This window comes from Cygnus olor, chromosome 6 (genome assembly GCF_009769625.2).
Source record: "Cygnus olor isolate bCygOlo1 chromosome 6, bCygOlo1.pri.v2, whole genome shotgun sequence".
Lineage (NCBI taxonomy): Eukaryota > Metazoa > Chordata > Aves > Anseriformes > Anatidae > Cygnus > Cygnus olor.
In genome coordinates, this window is record NC_049174.1 from 32,177,978 (window position 1) to 32,198,523 (window position 20,546).

The 20,546-nt window shown below is 36.6% G+C and overlaps 1 protein-coding gene across 3 annotated transcripts in view; it reads right to left on the reverse strand.

Moving 5' to 3' along the window:
* Positions 1-20,546, reverse strand: part of DPP10 (dipeptidyl peptidase like 10) — a 486,601-nt gene that overhangs the window by 352,985 nt on the left and 113,070 nt on the right. The window contains exon 2 of one of the 3 annotated variants that reach the window (XM_040561195.1): positions 1,849-1,901. The exons of the other annotated variants lie outside the window; for them this stretch is intronic. The gene's annotated coding sequence lies outside the window, so the exon portion shown is untranslated. The remainder of the gene's footprint in view (positions 1-1,848; positions 1,902-20,546) is intronic. 3 annotated transcript variants of the gene reach the window in all.

A 20,546-nucleotide genomic window follows, 5' to 3' on the forward strand; every position in this document is an offset into this window, starting at 1 on the left:
CTTGATGGTCTCCAGTATCACTTTATTTAGTTACACTGGTGTTCTTGTCTCACTTGACTGATCTCACAGTAGACAAATAATTTTTCTACACCGAACAACATTGGATATTCTAAAAATAAAACTGAAATGACTACTTGTTGCAATTAAGCATAAAATGCTAACTGTGGCTGGCTTTTATTTTTTCCTGTGATTTAGGTGAATGCATCCAATCAATGCAGCTATGTAAAATTTTTTCCATCTTTAATTAACTTAGGTGCAATCTCTACACATTTGCAGCCATCTCCGCACACTCCACAACTCCACAGCATACTGAAAGCTTTGGGGATATTTATTTAGTTTTACACAGGGCGACAGCTATGGACACCAAGTTTCACATTTATCACACCATGGCCACTTGGAATTTCACTGAGACATCAAGGATTGAAAGTAAATCCTCTTCCACAAATGTCTGTATCAGCCACTTGAAATAAAGAGAATTTCCATGAGAAAACCTGGCAACCAACACCAGGTACGTAGTTTCAGATCTGCACAAGAAAGAGACCAAAGTAAACACTCATGGAGCAGCTGCCTTAAAACTCCTGACCTAGTTTGCCTCCCCCACTATGAGCAGTCACACAACAAAGCTGCACTGGGCAATTAAAAGTGTTTATCAACGATATTAAAACAGAGCATTTTGGATGAAAAATTACTATATATTTCCAATTCACTTCTATTCTTCTCTTAATTCTTCACAGGCTCCTAGGAAGCAGAATAGGCTGGCACTGCTCAGTCCTGCTCCACACCCAGCTCCTGTTGCAGCAGCTGCAAGCAGGCAACAGTGAAGCCCTTCCAGGTAAGGGCACAGATGCCATAAAAGAGGCATCGGGACTTTCCTGGCATGATTTTCTATTTCTCTATACTGGCAAATCGACTTTAAAGGCTATGCAATGTTATGCGACTACAGAGCAGCCCTTTGGTGGACATGCACTGTATCTGATGGGGTATGAAAAAGCTCCACAAAAGTTTATTTCGACCTAAAGAGAAATGATTTATTCCATCTTCAGTAGGTCGAAAAATTGGCTCCAGTTCCTAAAATGTCCAAGTTCTAAGCTGTGTGGTTTAACCCAGTGCACCACCAGCCTCCTCGCTGGCAGGGCAGCACAAGAAGCTGAACAGTCCTTGCCTCAGTGAGCATCGCTCTGCAGCAACTGAAACATCACTGTGTTATACCACACACCATTAATAACCATTATTCTCATCCTAAATCCAAAACACAGCACCATACCAGCTACAAGGGTGAAAATTAACTCTGTCCTAGCTGAAACCAGGACATAAGCTTGTAGAATCATAAAGTGGCTAGGGTTGAAAGGGACCTTAAAGATAATCTCATTCCAACCCCCCGCCATTGTCAGGGATGCCACCCACTATACCAGGTTGCCCAAAGCCCCGTATAGGTTTCTTCTGACTATATTCTGGATTTTCTGCTTCTTATAACAAAAGGAAAAATTCTGAAGCAATAAAAAATTATCAGATCTCAACTAGTACACACACAAAAAAGACTTTTAACTACAGCTGTTGTTCAAGGAATGATATCGCTATGTCCTTAAGGACATGAGCTTCAAATTACTATTTATGAATTAATGAAGACTTGATTGTATTATTCCCACTAAGTGTGCACCTCCCTCTGCTTCATCAAAATTTAACAGAAATCCATAAATTAGTTCTTTGATATTTTCATCAAACTCTGTTCCCATCGTTTGTCACCAGCAGGGCTACGACTATAGCACTCTGAATACCTAAACACTCCGAATCAAAGCAATCTTCTGTCTTAGTATTTACAAGCAGTGTAATAAATGCTTTGAAACTCACATGGACATCTGGTCCCAAAAGTGACAAACAGGTCTCTGTTTTTTCAGATTTCTCTGCTTTGGATTTGCATTATTGGAGGAAAAAAGACAAAGGAATGCAAACACTCATAATTGAAAATTAAAAAAAAATCTGCTTTTAAAACAGGTAAAAACAAGAGGGTTAAATGAGCTGACAGATTTCTTCCTGAGCCTCAATATTCTCCCAAATTCTGTTTTAATTTGAGCCAAGGAACTTAAGGAAGGCATCAAAAGGAGATGAGGCTCTGACATGCTTCAACAAATCCTTTAAGTGTTATCACAGTATCTGAAAGACTAAGACCACAAAGAAAGAAGCTAGTGAAACTCAGGACACTTCACAAACCATAGGCTGCTGCCATTAAGAGATGTGTTGTTGCATATTGCAGAGCTATTATGCTCCTTTTATGGAGTCTTGTTCTGTACTGCTTCTTCATATAGCTTACATTTTGTGCAGGAGAGCACCCAGGATATTTTTCAGTGAGGATTTTTAATTTGAGAAAATAATGGGAAAAAAATAAATCAATCAATGCCTGGGTATTTGAGTAGGCACAAAAACGTTCAGTGTGTATGAAAAGCCTATAATAACTCGGAAAACCCTCATTAGAGAAGCACAGCCCTTCTACAGAGGTGATTACATTGGACTTCTCACTTTACAGTCAGAAAAATGAATAGATCAGGAAATTAGCAGTTAAGTTCACATAGTAAGCCAGTATCCAAACTAGAGGGAATATCCAGGAGGGCTGATTTCAGTAGAGAAGTCCAACACGACCACAGCAAATAGGCATTCACATTATGCATGGCATCGCATACCATTTCTATTACTGATCCCAATCAAACTGAAGTGCATTAAAAACAGGAAATAAGAACACATTTAACTTGAGATGCTCATTACATAAACACCCCACTGGATTTTAATGCCACCTAACCCTCAGGATGGAGGCCACTTATTTTCTTTTCATCAAATTCGAATCCCCAACTGGAATCAAACTTTCCAGAAAGCAACTTCAAAACATAACCTCTGGCAGGAGGGGCAGGGGAGCACACATTTCATAAACTTACACATCCATATCAGAATATCATTATTAATGGGACCAGAAAACGTCTCAGAACAAAGACTTATGTGGAACACAGTGCAGTGCCATCGCAGGATTATGGCATTACCCAGCCTGCTTTGACAGGCTCTGTAAGTCCTCCATATAAAGCACTCCCTGCATATCCAGAATCAACAGCCAAGAAGCTAATGGATTTCAAGAAAGTCACCAATTTCTTCCCACATAGCCAACAGCAAAGGTCCCAGCACAAAGTGCGATCCTTCTAAACATCACTGCCACCAGACCTGAGCAGTGCTACATCTGTTTTACAAAGGGAGGAGTTTGCCATCATCAGAATTTAATTATTTACACACAGTTCCTGCACCAGACTGCAATGAAAATAAAAACATTATTAAGAGTAACCCTCTGAGGTCTCACTCACCTGATACTTTTTTCCAATATATTGTAAAACTCAAAGCTACCTAAACATCCATTATACACTTCTGTGGCCCTATCAGTATCTGAGCAAATGTTGGTCTCCACTTCCTCCAATTACAGACACTTCTTTTTTAGAACTACATCACGGGAAGAAAAGACTGGTGGCTTTTTTGTTTTGTTTTTAATGCAACTTCACAAGGTAGTAATGAATTATCCCAATAGCAAAGACGATTTTCCTTACCACATCAGACTCACACCAGACATGCTACACTGATTTACAGCTAAGAGGAGTGCCAAAAGGAACTGAAACAAACACAAGAAGAAAACTAAACTTTAAACTCAATTACAATCACTCTAACAGAATTTCAGTTTTCCCTTCAAAACTATTTTCAGTTGTCTTTGCTCAAACTAGAAAAAGTCAAAGTCCTTCAACAGACCAGCTAGAATTAAAGTAAAAAAGCATATGATTAAATCCAAAAGTATGGCAATACAATTAGATTATATTACAGTTCTGCAAATAGTTTGCATTCCTCCTGACTTTATAGAGCCTGAATTTCAATTACACAGGAGGAAACTGCAAGAACATTCCCCATTAAGTCATCCTTCTTTTTGGAACACCTTTTCTAAAAGGCCAGAAGTATCTCAACAATTCAATCTCACTGGAAGCTGGAGTTTCTGCCTTTGTGAAATGTTCTCCTCACCCAGAAAATGTGTGTGATTTGAACCAGAACTGGGGGAATCATTTTTAGTTATTTTTAAGCTGCTTTTGATAGAAAATGGGTGTAAGATTAGCATCCTGCACTGCCACTTGGAACACCAGAAATGATAACTTGTCAGATACATACGCCGAACAAAAGGATTCATTGATTTTTTTCACAAAAGTTACTAGATGGAAAATTCATGCAGAGATTTCAAAAATTCATCACAGGTCAGGCAGCAGTATGAGACGTACAAATTCCTATACAACCTGACTAATTTGCTATGGGTCAGTAGCAAGAGCAGGAACATCGCAATGGATTAGATAACTTGGCAAATGCACCACTTTTTAAAACTTATTTTGCATACTTAGGGTAACTTATTTCTAACATTCTTGCAGAAAGAGAGTGGTTTTCAGTAATTACCATTTCTCTTTTTTTTTTGCCTCTATCTTCCACTTAAACCAAGTTACCTCCCTTTCCACTGAAGTGGCACCAAATGAAATATTAAAAGTTACATCTCCACGGCTGACATCAAGTAATTATTTAATGAAGTACAAACTGTGTTTCCTAAATCCAAACAGAATGCATCTACTGCTGGAAGGCTAAGTAATTCAGGAGAAATAGAGTCTTACTCTCTTCAATACTATGTACCATTTATAGGGCTTTACTCTCTTCAACATTGCCTAACATTTTCTACCATTTGCTACAGCTCCTCTCCATCCCTCCAGGTTTTACTGGCATTAGTTTCACAGCAGAGATGATGAAAAATATGGTTTGATTAAAAAAAAAAAGAGAGAGAGAGAGAGAAAGAGATTGAAGGTAAACAGCAAATTAGTACTTACACATAAGAGTACACATAAGTACTTACACATAAGAGCTCTGGGTTAAGATTTTTTCATGCAAACCTAACTCTGACAAATTACTGGTGGGGAGGCTCCATCCACTTTGGAAGGACTTTTATATTTTGACTGGAAAATTTTATCTATTGGAAAATAGACAGCTACAGATGTCAGATAAGTAGTTTCCATGAAAGCTGTCATGGAAAAGAATGTTATATTTAAAAAAAAAATCAATAATCTTTCCTTACTTTTGCACAATTTTACATATTTTTTTTGTTGTTAAAATATGGACCCCCACTCCTACTGAAATCAATGACAACCAAGCAAAAGATGCTTATCAATTCCAGAGGAAAGGAAACACTGGAAGCAAAACTCCAGAGGCAGGTAAGGATCATCTAGTAAGATAACCAGGTATCAAAAGTTGCTCCCAAGACTGCTCATTTCACTAAACCTCAGTCCTTGGAAATCCTCTTATCTGAGGTAATTTAGACAAAAGAAAAAGAGGGCATATTCCTCCAGATTTTGTTCTTGAAGTTTTTCAAGGGATACCTAGGAAGAGGTAAGGATTCAGCACAGAGTAACTATGAAGTCAGAAGCTTTAATAGGAAAATTCAAATCCTAATGGAAAGATCCCACACTCACCAAAGGCAGACACTGTTGATTTTCTCACTGCCCCATAATGACACAGCCTGAGCATTTCAGTGTTCATACAGCACCAGGTACATGTAGCTATTAGTGCACCCATGCTTTCAAGTAGCACAGAAAAAAAAGTAAATGATTGAATTGGCTGGTGAATTTGGAAGCACATTGGTGATCTAGGTAACACTGGAGAAAGGATAATCATTATACACTCACACTTGAAATACAGACCTCAACACCCACAAAGAAATACATTCTATGACTGTAAAGTTAACATCCGATTTGCAAAGATCTCCAGTTAACTAACGTTTCCACAGACAGTGCTACAAGTTGAAGACAGGCAGGCAGGGTTGTGGCCACGCCACTGATGGCCACAGCTTCAGTCCCTGCACACACGGAGCACCGCCTGCCTCTCCCACTGCAGCACTAACCCAGGCTTTACCTCCGAGTAGCCGCTGATATTGTTTTGCAGAATTTATAGGGATCGAATGACATCAAGAATTCTGTCAAATTCGGCTGCAATTAGCTGACAGGTTTAAGAGCTTTGGGAGTACAGGACACTGAGTACAGCCATACGTGTCTTAGCTCATTTGAAAACCATGCTAGGATACTGCAGAAATTGAAGAGTTTTAGAGATAAACAGGACAGACAATGTGACGTTTTCTCTGGTATGGGGCCAGGATCGGGTACATTGATGTTACTGTTGGATAAATCAGAAGAGCTACAACCTCCTCCGGGGACATGGCAACCCTAGCACACAGAGTGGCATCAGCTGAAGGGCTTGAAGGAGAAGGAAGGGCTTGAAATAGGAGGAGGCTGCATTTTCTCTTAATGTCCTCTGATTTCAGTCTGAAAGGCAATGATCATTAAGCCAGTTTTTAATGATGTGGCATACGGTAGGATCTGGATTTGTATACTTGAACTGAGAAAACAGGAAAAAAACACTGAGTACATGTGAATATTATTGTCAGTGGGAAGAAGAGAGCTCAAATAATTTAATTAAAATAATGAAACAAGATAAAATTGATCCATTTAAATGTTTTAAACATTCATAAACTATGAGATCCAGAGGGTCTATGTGCAAATAAATACATTACCACCATCATTAAAGCATAAGAGAGTAATGACTTTAAACTGGAAAGGCATCTAAAACAAATCTCCCATACAGCTGCTTTTTAAAAAGTTAAAGAATCCAGAGGTGAAATAGAAAATGAGAAGCAACGCAATCAACACGGGAATGGCATAAAGGACATAGTATCCTTCTTGACATTCAAGTTTTCTGTAAGATAGAACATCATTCTAAAAACTTTATCAAGATATGCCATTAGCCCAATTTTAGAGCTTTCTCTGATAAATTATTTGAAGTGGCATTTAGGATTTTAGTGACTTTGTATTTCTCTAACGTAATTTCCTCCTCCATTAAGTAGCATTATGATTTTGTTCTTTGATGAAATCTTGTGCCTCAATGTTTTTGGAGAACACATATGCACAGAATAACTAATATTTTTTCTACTTCTTTTAATCTTCCAGAGTTTTCCCTCCTGACTTTTAAAATTATGAAATGCACTCAAACAACAGCAGTGCTGTTTCTATCAGGAACATGGGGCTGACAATTAAAACCAAGTGCGTGAGAGGAATTCTCTGAAAATGGGAAATGTGCTATACTACTCAGAAGAATACAGTTCCTTCACATTAGGTGCCTATTACATAAGTCTCAACAGAAGTATAAATCAGAGCAAGCTGTAAGCATGAAAATGAAAAAGCAGGTTTAAAACTGGTTTCATAAATTTGAAATACCAGAACACTGTGTATATGGCAAAGAATGGTATCTGCATTTGTGTTTGCTACCTAACATATAGCTAATAAAATGCACTATGAATAGCTTCCTACAAGGAAAGTTAAGAAAATAATATATGGAAGAGATTGAAAAGTACTGGAGATCTTTGCAATAAATGAGGGTGTTTCTTTTCAACAGCAGATGTTTTGAACCCACTGCACATCAAAATACCAGTAATGATCATTTATTAGAATACAACTTACGAATTGTTTTTCTCTCTTCTTACCTCTCTTTTCCCAAGTATTATACCCTAATTAAAGAACTTATAACTCCTCTTCAAGAGAGGAAAGGAGAAGAGAGGGGAGAGAAAGAGAAGAGAGAAGTAGCTCCTCACTTGTGAAGGCTGAATAATCTGGAGAGGAACAGATAAGATCTCCTAAGATATCAAACTTCCATACCAATAATTTATAGTAATCACAATTCAAATTGTCCGGTGTGTGGAATATGTACATTTTCTAGTAGGTTCTATCAAGCAAATAATTTTTTTTTAGAAACATTAACTGTATTTTCCCTTAATCTTAACTAAACTCTTACACGTTTGTTAGAACATCTCCTTCATACCAAAGAAAGTGATTGTGCGTATTCAAGACTTCTACACTTGACTTAGCTTACTACTAAGAGCTATCTACACCAAATTTACCAAACTAGTTAAAAAAAAAAAAAAAAAAAGGATTTGTGTTGAAAATATTTTGAATTGGCTTTCAAAAACAAACAAGAAAAGCCCAATACGCATGCAAACAAAGCAAGATTCTTTAAATGTTCCCTTAGCCTTCATGGTAAATCAGATATTCATTCTGGTATGACTTGTGCAATTTGACTGGCACAATAAAATGATTGTGCAAGTGAAAACAGCTTTCTGTTTTACAAAATGGCAAGTTGCCTCATCAAAATGAGGAGAGAGAAATGAAGGTCAGAGCAGTGATTCATCTTCCTAAGGCAGAGTCACATCGAAGAGACCTTGAAAAAGTCAAGTAGTTACTTATGGGCATTTGAAAGATATAAAAAAAAATCACATAAATGAAAATTGTCTGAAAATAAGCACCAATTGTCTGTCTGTTCTTGGAGCTATTCTGCCTTCTGCAGTGTATCACTAAGATGAGTGATTATAGCAAATTATTGTAAAGGACAATCTTCTAGGGAAGTTTCGAGAGAGAGATTGATTGGTTAGTAAGTGTACAAAAGATATGGAAAAGACAGAAAATGAATAGCAATAAAGAGAGGGAATCCATTTTAAAAAAAGAATAAACTGAAGGCAGACAAAGCTCCTAAAGTTTATTTTGTTTAGCATTAATCCTAAGAAATGGAGGAAACCATAAGACATCCTTCTTACCCCAGGAATACATTTTTGTTTTATAATTACAAGTAAAAAGCCTCTCTCCCCCTCTCCTCTGATTTGGTCTCTGCAAACAGGAGTGCTGAACATAACTTCCAGTGGAAATTAATGGAAGGAGACCCAGTGACCACTGGAAAAGTCCTCGTGCAATCAATGAGGTTGATTATTTTTCAAACCTTTTGTGTCCATCAACCCCATGGAAACAAAAGACATAGGTGTGTAATGAGAATTGTCATCTACGTTCAGACTGCAGTGTCACCAAAGAATAATTAACTGCAGGATGATCTGATCTCACAAAGTTGGGTCACAGCATCTACGTTGGACATGATGCATTACATGTACTGTGTAGGGAGGGGAAATGGGACATTGTTAGCACTGGATCCTAACACAGCTTCCTTCATACATTAATAAACAGAAAGGCAAAGCGGGTTTTGGGATGCTCTGGCTTAGAGGCACGCCGTTGCTAGCCTAAGAGCCAAAAATGAGCAGTTCTTTCATAGTCCAAGATACATAGACAAAGACAGCTATGTAACCATTGCTTCTGTTCCATATCTGAAAAAGGAGTTGTTAAAAAGTAGCTGATTTTTTTTGTTGTTTTTTGCTTGGAAGATTAAAGATGTATGGTTTCTGGAATGTAACCATTCTCCTCTATTTCATACCTTTTTGGAACTTCCCTTTCATTTTTACTGGTTTCATCTCTCTTCTCAAATACCTCTTTGCATCATCACATATCATATTCTCATTTACTAATACACAACTTTGATGTGGTCATTAAGAGATCTTCACTAAAATTTAACAGAAGATTGGCTTTAACCAATTTAATCTGAATTTAATGGACTTCCAGCTCCCAGGCAGCACATGCAAGTTCATTAGAATAGTATCAATAGTACAATCCCTTAAGACAAACTGAATTTGAAAACAAGTGTTATTTTCTGATTCACCTTAAAATGAAAAGTACATATATATACACACACACCATTTACTGAAAAATTCACCTTGGTAACCTAACCATGTTTTCTTTTTATTTTTACTTATGTAAGTTTTTTGTATGTAAAATTTTCAGAGCAGCAATTGCCTTTTCACAAAAAATGTGCCTTACTTTGCACAATAGGCCTAGCATCTCCCGGTAAAGTTTCAATAGAATTTTTGATGTTATAGAATACATTTAATCAGGAACTATTATAGAATATAGCAAAGAAGTCAACTTTTGTGTAGTTAGCTACAGAAAGACAACTAGTTTATGCAGTGCATATGTCTGGAAGGATGACTGTATGCATTTGAACGCAATTACATTCAACGTATATTGTGTCAATTCTCCAGACAAGACTTCCATATCAAAGCTGTTTTCTGACAGAAGTCTACTTAAGTTTTGATGATATTAATTCTATTTATTATGGTACAGCCTAAAGACATACTTAAATGAGTCGGAATACAAGAAAACATTGTGCTCAAGGGCTTCCAAGGTAGGAAAAAAAGATACAAAGCACAAGAGGAAGAAAAAGCCCAGAGGCTGTCTTTTCTAAAGCCACTCAGCAATGGAAGTGAAAGGAGATGGTTCTCTGTACAATTAATATTTTTGTTGCTGGAAATTAAAAATATTTGCTGTTCTGAAGTTGGATGAAAAGTCAGAAAAATGTTTCCAAATTTTGCAATATCTTGGCTTAAATTCTACAGTATCAACATTTTTTATTAATTATGAGGTAAAGTTAGAAGTTGTTTCAAGCTTTTTAAGTGATGAAAGTGCAGTAATTGTAGGATTTAAGAATTTTGATTCAGTCGACTCCATTGACAAGCATTAATGTGTACACAGCAGATAACTTCTGCTCATAATCCATCAATATTTCAAAAACAGTCTCTCCTTAGCCATAACTGATTCTTCTTTCCAAAGCATGTTGCAAACACAGAATTCTGTCATTCTTTCTTCAGCTTCAAAGTGTAGGGTAAATACAAGAGTTCATGAAATTATTTTATGTAAAGTAAACAAGCTGGAGTAAGTTAAACAAAACAGTAGGAAAAAGTGTACCTAAAGCACTCTTAATGCATGCCAGAGAACAAGCATTTGCAAAGCATATAACATCAGTCTGCAGTGGCATCAAAAAGTGGAATAATTCACTCTCATGATGAACCTTCAAATGAAAACTCTGTAAAAGAGTATAAAATCAAATTATCGTTCCTAAAGTTTTAATACTTATATCTCATCCAGCCACAAATGCAGTATAGATAACATTGTAACATTATTTCTGTATCCCTTTGAAATGTAATGGCTGGCGCGATCTCCCATTCATCATACCTTTTGCTATTATTACAGCAGTGAGAAAGACCACGATTGCTATCTCCAGATCATAATGAGAACTGGGAAAAATTATTTCTTTTTCCACTTTGTTATCACCTTTATCACAGCAGAGATTAATTCCGTGTCATCTGGGAACATGTATAGCTATGCTGCCTTACAAAATGTTACCTATGCAACACTAAAATGACTTTTCAATATCCTGATACACGTCGTTCCTTCAAAGCTCTCTCTTTATAACATATTCTTTGATAAGGCTACTTCCCTTTTAGATACCAATTAATGAATATGAAGCCTGAGTAACAGCCCTGTAAAGCAATGAAAAGGCTGACAGTTGATGTCAAAATGAGGGTGGAGTGTATTCTGAATGTCTGCCTAGCCTACACATTCCCTATTGGATAATAAAGCAGTCAAAAAAGAGAGCAGTGGAATGGCTACTCAATCAAATTATAGCATGTAGAAAAGGTCAAAGCAGTAGAGCACAATGATATAATTCACAGATTATACAAGACATTAACATTCTGATATGACACTCTTTGGAAAAAAAGACTATAACAAGGACAGAAAATGGTAGGACATTAATCCATTCCCATGACAACATTTGTACCCTAACTGGAAAATGTACAACTGCAGCCTTTGTTAAGTCTTTGCTAAGACTGGTTACATGGCTTAATTTTGGATACTACACATTGAGGTTCTGTCAGCAAGAATTCTTGGAATTGGGTAGGATATGAAGCTGAATTACACAACTTCCATGTCTAAGGAGCTACAGAATTCCATTGTATCGGAGCCTTCTGTTCGTTAAGCAACTGGATGTGCCCTGTACAAGCCTGAAGAGATACACATATGTGCTTAAAATAGTTACAGCTGACATGTAAGTGAGCACACTTGAAAATATAAAATTATGTTAATTATCTCTGTAGGACCCAAACTCCTTAGTCCAATTAAGGGTCCTTTCACATATAGTAAAAGCAAGAGAAGATATGGTCACCTTCACAGATCTAATGAAGAACATGACTCATGATAGGGAGTAGAGCAGATGGCAGCAACAACTGTAAACACAATGTAAAAGCAAGGTCCCAACAGCTAGTGAGGAGCCCAAACAAAAGTAGAAAGAAATAAGCAGGAAGATTCTCCCTGCTTGAATGGGCACCACGTCAAGCCTTTGATCACTCTAATTATTTCCATACCATTTATATCTTTTAGTCTTCTAACTCAATGAATAATACCAACCTCACCAAACTGTGTCTCACCCTAGCCATTACCATTCAACTTATTTCTCGTGTCACCACAAAAAAACACTTTTGGAAACAAGTAGAGAAAAACAATTTTTTGCTGTGAAAAAGACATTCTCAGGAGCAGTACAGATTGTAAATCCACTTTGAGGCAAGCATGGTAAATATTTTGCATAAGATCATTTGTTTAAAAGGTTGAACAGAAGGAAACAGTTTCAATAGTAAACTCACCTAAAATACTTTGATTTTCAGTACAGCTAAAATTCTTGCAATAGTTATCTGGGGAATACCTTAAGTCCAGCTTCTTAATAACATTAAACCTTGAATCTTCATCTTTTACAAAGCAGTAGCATTAAGGCTGGTTATAAAATTTTAAGTCAGAAAAAACATATGCTAGGAAGGGACTTCTCTTTTCTGCCAGTGTGACAATCCTAATATAAATGTAGATTCTATATTCCTTTCTCTTTGGTGATTAAAGTTGCACATATAGAAAATATACTTTCCAAGCACTTTAAGTTTGTGCTCTTATCATGAAAATTTCCCTATAGGGAAATGAAATTCATGAATATAACCATAAAGAATATTGTGTTTGATGATGTAACATGCCAGCTTTATCATTTCTTTCCTGTTTATAAAGTCACAGCAGGTAAAATGGTTATCTGTGTGTTTTGCAGCCAAATCTCACACAAGCAAGATTTCTTGTTCCAGGCTTTCCGCTTAGCCCATGACTGAGATTTATTTGTCCTTATTTCTTGACATCTGCTTTTGTACTTCAGAGTCAAATGAGCCTGCATCATAGCTCAAATGTTTAGGAGGTCAGCTTCAAAGATAGACTCCGCTGAACACTGAACTGTGATTTAGCCTCTACAAGGATGAAATGATATAGCATATAATTATATTTTCAAGCTAAATATTTAAAGAACTTCTCAAGTTTCCCGAGTTTTTAAACATTTAAAACCTGCTTGCTTCTGTAAAACACACCAAGAGACTGGGAATCTTTATTATAAAAATATCCAATAAATGCAATTTGTTGCACTCTTCCAGCTTGCATTCCAAGTTACTAACAATGTTAGCTGCAGAGCATACTCCAGAAACTCAGGTCAGAGTACCAAAGAAATGAAATAGAGAATAAGCTGACCTAACAAATGTTTAAATAAAAAATCACAGGAAAATTTAGATTGAAAGGGACCTCTGGAGGTCACCTGGTGCAACCTCCTCCTTAAAGCAGGTCTAACTTCATAGGTAGATGTGATTGCTGGGGACCTGAATGTAATATGCACTGGTAGTACCCAGGAATTTACTTTCAGGTGAATATTAGGCTATGGTCTTATGATTCGCATTATGTTCTCTCTGTCCCAATGGATCTTTCATGTTTTTAGATGGCAAGTCAACTTCAAAAGATGCCTTAGCTGGTTACAAAAATGCTGGTCAGAGTCTGGTTCCTCTTTAGCATAACAGAGGCTGAAGCTTGATTAATATGTGTTTTGGCAATTATAAAACCCATTATTAAGAATAAGGATAAAACAATACAATAACAGGTATCATTATCAGACATCCTATTCTAAAAATAGATCAGCTCACCAAATTTAAAAGCCAACAGATTCACCAAATCATGCACATGCAGTCAGGTAAATAGCATTAAGAACACTATCTGGAAAAAGCAATCTGTGTTTTTACTTCAAAGAAGCTATACATCTCCAGATGATCCCATCAATAAACTCAGAAGCAAGCATGGCTCTCTGTGATTAATTTTCCCACATCCTCCTAAAAAATTAAGGATGTTGGTTAAAATCTCACAGTACAAAACAACACCCCAGAGAACACAGTCTGCAGTATGTTAACGTGGAAAAAGAAATCCTTATTGAGCTAAGACTTGCTCCAACACACACTCAAATGAACAAGAACCAGTTTACAACATGTGTTTAAGTTCCTTTTACTTCTACAGAGAAGTCTTGCTCCAGCCTTCAAGGGATCTGAAAACTCTGCCCACTCAGACCTCTGTTCATAAGATGTTGACTCCAGCTCTTCTAAGTGCTGAAGAACCACCAAAGTGATTGTGCAGAGATCACACACCTTTGTACACCTGCTATTAAAGGTGCCTCATAAAGTTACAAGCGTTCTTACTAGCTAAATCTCAAAGTAGGAACTACATTGTTCAGGCACGGTCAAGTCTTTTTTCTTCCTCTGTTATTTGTAATGAACAGCATCAAAGCTGCTTTCTTTCATCTCTGCCATTATTCTTTATATTTTGAAGCCAGAACTGTGCTAGAATAATATAACTGTCACAACATATACTCCTCCCTTTCTGGCAAATTAGAACTCTGGTGCAAAATACATAAGGCTATTGAAGTCAAAATAGTTATGCCAGGGATAAATTACCCTGGTGATATTTTACAATTGATGTCATTACAACACAAGGCTTTAGCTTGTCTCTCTGGTATGCAGTGCCCTGTTCTTTACAGAGGTAAACTGTGCTCACTGCAAAATGTTTCAGAAGGGACTCTCTCTACTGTCTTTTCCCATTCCATTTTAAACGTCTGATACATATGTCTTCAGGGAAAGACCTCTGTACCTACAGGGTCTTTGATTCAAAGTTATTGCCATCTTCCTCATTTTGGAAGTACTGAAAACATACAGTGTATTACTGGGAAATCCGTGAGATGAGATGTATCCTATTTCCTAACCAATATGCTAGGCAAAAAGCTGCACATAGCATTTGGTGCCTTTTACCACTAAAAGAAGAGAGAATGACCTTGCACAGCAGAAGAAAAAATACACTTCTAGCATTAACTAAGCCAAAGCTCCTGGGAAGCATGTGGTAGCATCATAATTTCTTTTCTACCACTGGTATTGATGTGTTCTGCTGCAGAGAAGGGCAGAAAAAAATAGAAAGGCTGGAATTTTAGAGTGAAAATAAGAAAAGATGAGGACAAGGAACTACATGTACACAATATTATTTAAAATTATATCAAAAAATAGCAATAAATAATTGTATAGCATTCTGTGCAGATGGTTGATTATGATCGATATAAGTCTTGAGAAACCATACTACAACTAAAGATCATAATTCTAAATTTAATGTCTCCAGAGAGATGAAACTGTCAGAAAGATATTCCGTGATTTTACTTTCTTCTGGTATTTTGAGAAATCACAGAACAGGGAAAAGTTAGGTGTTAGGTGGCCACATGACAATAAAATGACTAATTTTTTGCTCAGTTCTACTATCTTGCCATATACAAAGACATAGCCCAATTCAAGGTGGCCAATACAAGGCAACATCCACTGTACTTCATGTTTTACAACTGCTCCTGAAGCACCAGATTCAAATTACTTCCCATCCTAAGATGCTTTAAACAGATCCCACCTCTGGGACAAAACACAGCAATTGCATGGAGACTGTGTTGATATAACAGAGGCTTGGACCCACTGGTGCTGCATCTCAAAGTGGGACTCAAATCTATTTATTAGTAACAGACACATGGCATTGGCTGAACAGCCCCAGCTGGATAATGGAAGTTTGAGTCCCAAGACACCTCTTCCAAATCCTCCATTCCTTGCATAGAGGATCCTTTATGCTGGAGGCCACTCAAAGATGACAGAGACAACAGGTTACAGAGCTCGGAGCAGCAGGAAATCCCCGCGTTCACACTGTCTGGCCTCATCTTTCTGTGCAACAGATTGTGTAGGAAGCCAGCATACACACACAAGAGCGCGCGCACATTCAATATTGAGACCCAGGTTTTAACACAAATGTACTTCCATGATGAATATGAGATTAAAAATGGCAGTACAGGATATGAAATCAAATCAATACCTGTGGAAAGCCATGGGGAGACCCTTGATGATAAGGAGCACCAAGAGCAAAGTTTTCTGCCCATGCTAAGAGAACATCCTTGAAATAGAGGCTACTGATGTCATGGGCACCAAGTTTCAGTACAGGCTGAAGGACAATGCTGTTTACCTGAACTGCAACAGCTCAAACAACACATATGCTGTGTGCTGTTTGGAAACCTCCTTCTCAACAAGTCCAGTGGGACTATTAGACTATGCATCCACTGGAAAAGTAACTCAGAGAGCAGCTCCTTGAGATACAAATGTTAAGCTGGAGACTCACGACAGCACCACAGCACACCCCAAACCAGTATTAGCAACTGTCCCCAAGAAGCACAAGTTTCATGACTGATATAAGTCATGGTGAAAGAAAATCAAATGCTAAAATTAACATTTTTGTCTTGTCAGCTAGTCATTCAATAGAGATAAAGAAAATATCTTTTCCAAGTGCTGGGATCTGGCCAGAGAGCATATTTAAATGTAGATGATGTTAACATCGTTTTACCACATAGACAGGCGTTCACACCTGTTTCACTGACTCTTCTCTATTAGCTACTTGCAATTTGGTCTTGGACTAAACTTTATAAAAAAGAAAATGGGAACATTACTACATCTTAGGTCTCTGAAATCTTTCACATTTTGGGACATTTGGCTGATCTTTTTCCATACTCTTTTTAAACAAGCACATCAATCTACCCAAAGGTTATAGAAATAGATATGCAATTGAATTGTCACCCATAAGCATATGAGTTAACTTTCTGAAGGCTTTTGTCACATGGAAAATTCAGTGTTTAATTTGTTTGTTCTTAATTTTAGATTGTGACCAAATTCCAAGAAAAAATAGCCTTCAACAATGAGATCCTAAAATGTTTCATCTCCCTGGCATGGCATCACTGTTCTTGCTGTTACTAATACATCTCTTGTTAGAATAGTGCCTGACTATCAGCCAGGTGACCTACCTGATGATAGAAATAATAAAGCAAGCTTACTAGAGGTCTGTAATTATCAGATGAAATGATACTTCACAGATCTCCTGGAAAGATAATGGGTGTCATTCTGGAGAAGTGTACTCAAACAATGCCAGGTGTAAGAATGTGCACTTGTATATTGTTCTATGACACCTAAAAATTCAGTCTTTTGGACTCTGGCCCAGTGACCTCATGGAAAAACTCAGCTGTAGATCTTGAACTGAATCCTAAACATAGGTGACAGACTTTTCTCTTTATTATTTATAGAACTTTATCATCACCTGGTTCTCTCCATTTAACACACTTTCCATGAAGTGCCTCAGATCCAACACTTGGAGCCTGTCACGCTCCACCTGTTCTGCACAGCCCTTTCCCATCTTGCCATGTAATGACTCTTTCAAGGTTACCCTGAGACACATAGACCTCTAAAGAAAGCTATTTAATTACCACACAAAATAATTATTGACAACCAAACCAGAGGGAGGAAAACAATCCCATTTATAGCTTATTTTGCCTGATGAACGTGTTAATAAAAATGCACTACATTGAATTACCTAATTAAGCAAGCACAAGAGGAAAATTCAGTTGTATATTCTAAATACACTAGGATTCACCATTTTATTTTCTATACTACTTATTGTGCCTTCAATTTGCAAAAGCTGAGCAATCAAAAATCCTTGCATCAGCTTTAATTGCTCACACTTCCAGTGCATAAATGCTTACATAGTAATTCTTCTGATACAGATTTTAAGTGTCAGCTTTCTCATTTTTTTAAAGCAGTTAACATAGACCTCACGATCATCTTAAGCCATTATCAATACTGCATTGTTCTTTTTTTAACACTTAAAACTTCTTTTATGACATATATCTATGTAATTGCGAAAGAGATCTGCTTTTAGATCTCTAAATCTTTGTTTCATTAACTTGCATCATTCAGAGATGTTGGGCAGCGGGATAAATGTTGTGAAAACATCAAATTTAGTCTCAACAAATTGCATACGTTCCTTAACACATAAAAACAGTATGTATATTTTTTACCTCATCAACATTGAAATATCAGAAAAGTAAATCTGACAACACTTCCCCACATTATTACCTTATGTAGCAAACATTAAAGTCTGTTGCAGAAGGCTAAATGGTAAAAACAGAAATGTAACTTTTTATCAGTTATTTTAAACAAATTTTTAGTCATAACACCCTCTCCTCTTTTTGGTGCATTGATGATTTTTACTATGATGATATGATAACCTCAGTTATTAGAAAAGGTAATTTCCCAGTTATTGTATTGAAAGGCAGTAATTACTTTTTCAATAAAGAGAGTGAGAACTATTAGGATGGTGAAAGAGAAATAAATTAGCTTTATACCCTTCACTCAATTAAACTATCATTGCAAGAAGGCAATGAATTAAGGTAATTTGAGGGAAGGAATGGGATTTTACATAACAAAGAGTTTAAACTTTTCAAAATCCATAAGAGCAGTATATATATACTAAGAGATCCTAAGAGAGAAATTTGAATTTTCATTCATTTGATATCCCTAATTCATTCAACATCACTCCCCACATAGCTCCTGTTTATGATTCATTTAAGTTCTATACCAAGGTGTGGTTTGTGGTTTTTTGTTTTTTGTTTTTGTTTTTTTGTTTTGTAATTTTTGTTTTCCAAATATTTATTCTGCTTTATAGATCACAGTATGAACAAGAATTCAAGAAAATAAGATGCTCTAGCTGACGTTTTCACAACAGGAATTTAGTTAACCCATACCAAACCTAAGACTATTGGAAGAGAACTGATCAATCACAATTTTCAAAGTGGTCAAGAGTAGAGCAAGATGACTGTTCCGATATAAACTATGATCTTCCTAAAACTAAACCAGAGCATTCAGTCTCTTCTCATTCACAGAACATTGCCCATTTAGCTTCATAACCAACACAAGAAGGAAACTAAATTCTAGGTTTAGCTATTAATATGCAGCACAGCTACAAAAGAGATTTGGTAGGAAAATTTAGTATCTTGAGGCTTCTAGTACCTGAACTTCTGCGTGTAGCAACTTTATTGTACCCCATCATCTAAGTTCACATTTTGTGTGTACCTGTTTCTTTTTATCTTTCAGCTCCTCCATCAGGCATAGTGCAGCACTGAAGCAAGTTAATGGATCTTACAACATTACCTCCTCAGGAGGTGTTATGTAGCAGAATATTTCACATATTAGTACACCATGGCTAGACTGACATTTAATGGTAATCAAATATCATTCCTTTTAGTGAAACTGGCCTAAGAATTGTCTCCAGCTCTCCAAGGGATGTAGAAAAAATTAATTCTAACTTTCAGAGTATTTGAGGATAGTGTAATGCAAGTAATTAAACTAACCTTTAAGCTTCTCATTGGAAGAGCAGGACAGATTTTTTTAGCAAAAATTTTATAATTTGTCATGTACTTTTCAAATCCAGAAGTCAATCTGAAGTATTCAACAAGCAAATTCAAAGCTGAATTTTATTTTCAGTATGCGAGTGAGGATGAGGACAGAACACTTCAATTGTGAAGTTTTTGTTTGTTTGTTTGTTTTGTTGTTGTTTGTTTTTGCATTGGTTTTATTTTAGCTTCTAGACTCAAAGAAAGCTAATGTCTACCAGAGAATATTCACAGCATTTTTCCCCTGTATTTTCAATTAACTAATTTGATAGTTTAATTATTTTTTTCCCCTCAAAAGATAAGACATTAGTTCCATGTCACACAAATTTGATGATGATTAAACAAATAAGTAATTTTTCCCAGGGGTTAGAGATCAGAATCAGGTTAAACCTTTTCGGAAAATTTTCATAAGACGACCCACTTATTTGCGTTGGCGTTTGAGATTCTTAAAAGCATGGCCAGTGATTTCATCCATGATTGCCTAACCTAGGCAGATGTCTTCGCCATCCAAAGCGTTTTTTCATCAATCCCTTTCAATAACATTTTCCCTTTGTGAAGCTTTCAGTGCTCAAGATCTCTCTGGAAATTGGTATTGGATCAGTAAACTGCTGGAATTGTACCCCTACCCATTACTAGCCATGCTTTCCCATACTAGAAAGACTACAAATTTTTGATCACTCATTATGCATGTTAAATACTGGAGATTTTTCACACTAGTTTTTAAGAATTAAACCATAACTAGGTAGGTTTAATACAGACCTTGTTAACAGCAACTTACCTCAGTACCTCTCCTTTAATAAATACATATCATTACTGTATATATATATGACATTTCAAGTTGAAGACAAAATCTTAATGCAAAAAAAAAAGACTTTACAGTCCTAGGAAAGGGGAGTTGCACCTCTTGCATTCTATAATCAGAATCAAACCTTACACAGTAGATAAAACACAGGAACATCTGAAGGCATTTTGGCCAAGATAACCATATTCAGAAACAAAAATGGCACTGCAAGAGACAAATTCTTCTTCATAACATTCAACTTATCTGAAAACTTTATTGGAAGAAGAAAGAGCACTAGTGAAGGATCAGAGTTATCTGAAATTCCAAAAAGCAGAAATACCACTGTGTA